Here is a 4260-nt window from a genome sequence, read left to right on the forward strand (position 1 = left end):
GGGTTATTCAATGTCCCTCAAATTACAATACAGTTGACCTTTGAACAATGCAGGAGGGTTGGGGACACTGACCCCCGCTGTGCAGTCAAAAATCCATGTATGACTTTTTTTTTTTTTTGAGACAGAGTCTCGCTGTGTTGCCCAGGCTAGAGTGCCATGGCATCAGCCTAGCTCACAGCAACCTCAAACTCCTGGGCTCAAGCGATCCTTCTGCCTCAGCCTCCCGAGTAGCTGGGACTACAGGCATGCGCCACCACGCCCAGCTAATTTTTTCTATATATATATTTTTAGTTGTCCAGATAATTTTTTTTCTATTTTTAGTAGAGACAGGGTCTCGCTCTTGCTCAGGCTGGCCTCGAACTCCTGACCTTGAGCGATCCACCCGCCTCGGCCTCCCAGAGTGCTAGGATTACAGGCGTGAGCCACCACGCCCACCCTATGTATAACTTTTGACTCCCCCAAAACTTAACTACTAATAGGCTATTGTTGACCAGAAGCCTTGCTGATAACAGTCAATTAACACTTTTTCTATGTTATATGTATTGTATATTGTATTCTTAAAATAAAGTAAGCTAGAAAAAAGGAAATATTATTAAGAAAATCATAGTGAATTGTCTACGGCCACACCGCCCTGACCGCGCCGGATCCCGTTTGCCCTCGAAAATCATAGGGAAGAGAAAATAAATATATTTAGAATTCATTAAGTGGAAGTGGGTCCTCATAGTCTCCATCCTCCTTTTCTTTACATTGAATAGGCTGAGGAGGAGGAGGAGGAAGAAGAGGGGTTGGTCTTGCTGTCTCAGGAGTGGGTGAGGTAAAAGAAAATCAACATTTAAGTGGACCCACACAGTTCACACCTGTGTTGTTCAAGAGTCAATTGTACACAGGTGGCAGGTTTTTCTTGTGCAGAGGCTACCCCGCTTAATAACTGCATCGTCTGGTTACAATATTGATGCCTTATTTTTGTTTCAGTCTATTTCATTGTCCACCTATATTTTTGAAAGCCCTTCTACATGGAGTCATGGCCTCCATAGATAGGTCTTTCCTCTTTAATTAAGAAATTTCCACAACCTCCTTAAGTTACTAGTTCAGAAATTCTAATGATCCTTCAGAAAATAATTCTTTTTTTTTTTTTTTTTTTTTTTTTAATAAAATCCATCTAATACGGAGAGAGGGGACCTGGAGTGTAAAAAAGAGCCAGACAGGAGGACAATGCCAAAATTGTTTATAATGAAAAATTTGGTAACACTACATCAGATTAGAAACAATCCTTATGAAACATACATAAGCTTCTATTTTTGTCTGGCTTGGATTAAAATTAAGAATCATGCTTATTCCCTGTACATAAAACCTAAATGAGTTTGGATAAAGGTGGTCTAAAAGAACTTTGGACATCAAAGGAATTCATCTTAAAGTTTCATTTTGGGTTGGACTAATCTACATGGATATGGCCAAGATAATTATAACAACCTGAATCCCCATTTCCTTCTAGACCACAATCTTTAGTGGCAATGGATTAATTCCTGAGCATTTTTTCATCAAACTCTCTTGTATATTTATACATTCAAAGTATAAATTTTCTCTAACAACATCATTCTTTTGGGAGTTAATCATTACATTACTCTATTATTTAACATATTTGACATACCAATGTCCCAGATTATTATTTATCTTAGAATAGTTTCTTTCAAAAATCGCCACAGAAGTCATCCTTATAAAGAAATTCATTCATCAAACTATCATATCTAAAAGTAATGGGTCATTTTCATAGAAACTACAATATAGCAAAGACAACACAACAGTTGCCCTGACACCAAGGGTAGATTCTGAAAGAGGATCAGACTTGAAGCCCCAGGGAGGCTTGCAAAATTATTTCAAAACCAAGCCCAAGGAAGGAGAGTTTTATATTGAAAAAGGTTACGAGTACCTCAAGCACCATTAATTTTGAAATTACTACCACCTCCCAAATGAATTGCTTTCTTAGAAAAAATGAGGTATTGATATACTTTTGTAGCCATGATTCATCTGAGAACTTTACCAAATTACCATGTCCTCAAACATTTAACGAGAGAAAAATTTCAGCAAAAACACATGGTCAGAAGTTCTGGTTTTGTGTTCAATTTGATACCAAATGAATTTATGCAGACAAATTAAATATAGAAGATCTGTCAAAGTAGAGAATTCAAATGTTACTGCTACAGAGGAAGTTGAATTAAAAGATCAGAGAGAAACAGACAGACCGTTCTCAAAGTATCGGGTTTTGAATATGGAACATGTAAATCTTATCAATGACTTACTGGCATGCCCTAGAAAGTCCTTGTGGCTCAACCTCATTGCTAGTGACCTGGGCAAGGTATTATATGCACCCTGCCACTCCTGCATAGCATTTCTACATGAATGAATGAAAGCTTTCTAAAGTACCTTTCTAAATAGGGTAATTAATAACTAAGAATGTTGTTACATATCTTATATCACAGTAGCCTATTAGAATGTATAATAAAAACATGTGATTTTATGGAGAAAACTCCAAAAAAAAATTTTATAGATACACCAAAGCAAAGATATTTTGCCAGGAGTAACAGTAGACTTTCTGCACACATTCAATAAGTTAAAACACACACACACTCTCATGCATTTAAAGAATCCCAGTTACCAAGTAATCAGCCTTACTTATTCTACCACCATATGGAGCAAGAAACAGAAAAATGAGTTTAGATAACTTAAACAATATAAAAGAGATTCAAGTAAGCAGAAACCAATCCTCAGAGTGTTGTTGCTAATAATTTGCAAGGATTCCCCATGCTGTGTCTTTTGTGCAGGTATATGACAAATTTTTACTACAGCATTTAATTGGGGAAATGAGTTCGCAGAGGACAACAAAGATACCTAGGAGAAGGAAGTTGCTATTGAGCAAACAAAACTCGACAGTCTTAAGTCAAGGAAAACTTTCAGGGACGGATCTCTGGCATCTCTGATTATGTCTGGCTCCCCTACTTGTGATTCCCTCTGCCTCTGACCTCAGCTTATCTACATCCTTATCCACAGGGATTTCCTCAAGGCCTACCTCCTCAATAATTTATTCACCCCAGCTCATAAGGATAAAAGCTTTCTACAAGATGTTATTAAAATAGAGAAATAACATACCAAATTGTACCTGGTTGTTCTCTAATTGTTTCAAGCGTGATTTTTGCCTCTGTATTTGAATAGATTGCATGGTCCTTTGAGGACAAGAACAATTTATCATATTTCAATGGGTGTAACAGTACTGAATATTTAATAAAACTCAATAAATAGTGTGAACTGATAGGCATACATTAATTCACTATTATACCTTAAGATCTATGCTTAACCTCTACAAATTAGGAAGCATCAAAGGCCAAAATGAGAATAATGCTTAATTAAGGTTAACATTTAGCTAGAAATGGGAGATTGCATAGAATCTTATTGTCAGTAGGACTGTAAGAAGTTATTTGGCTCAGCCTCTGCCTTCAGGCAGATGGATATTTAACTCACTGGTTCTCTTACTAAAGAACAGACATAAACACCCAAATCTCACCCTAAATGTCTATTCCAATATCTTATTTATTCCCCACAAACAGTTAAAAAGTCCTACCTTTTGTAATATGAAATCTCTCATATGAATTTATGCCATTATCACAAACACACAATTATTTCTCTGATTCTTTTTCATTTAAAATTGACTGATTTAGTTTGATATCATGTTGCCAAAACCATTGAGAAATGGTTCATGCTAGATCAATAATTCAGAAGGGAACAATCTTAATCTCTTCTCTTTATGGTCAACCTCCAGTCCTCACCAGTTTTGGTCAAGTGTTAAACATATCCATGAAGAAAAGATAACGCACAATAAATCCTCTCCATTTGGGCATACATTCACTCCTCTGTTAAAGTGCAACAATGCATTAACATAGCATCCCAATATCTTATAATTCAGGCCATGAAAAATTTTTAACCCCTTTCAACCTTGGGCTCTGCCACAATCAGGCCAAAGTGATGAAGTTCACTTAGGCTCCTCAGGACAGACTCTTAAAGGCTACAGACACTTAGCATAATATCTCAGTAGAAGCTGAATGATAGGTGGGAATCCCTTAACCTTGAGGGTCCTTACCAAAACTTATATTTTCTGAAAGCATTTTTGGAAGTAAAAATGTCTACACTATCCAGGTTTATAGAATGTCTTTGAGCATGGTTCCTCATCAACAGACACAAAGAGGGACAAATCATTGTCTTTGCTTGATC

This window comes from Propithecus coquereli, unplaced genomic scaffold, assembly GCF_000956105.1.
Source record: "Propithecus coquereli isolate 6110/MARCELLA unplaced genomic scaffold, Pcoq_1.0 Scaffold92, whole genome shotgun sequence".
Taxonomy (NCBI): Eukaryota; Metazoa; Chordata; class Mammalia; order Primates; family Indriidae; genus Propithecus; species Propithecus coquereli.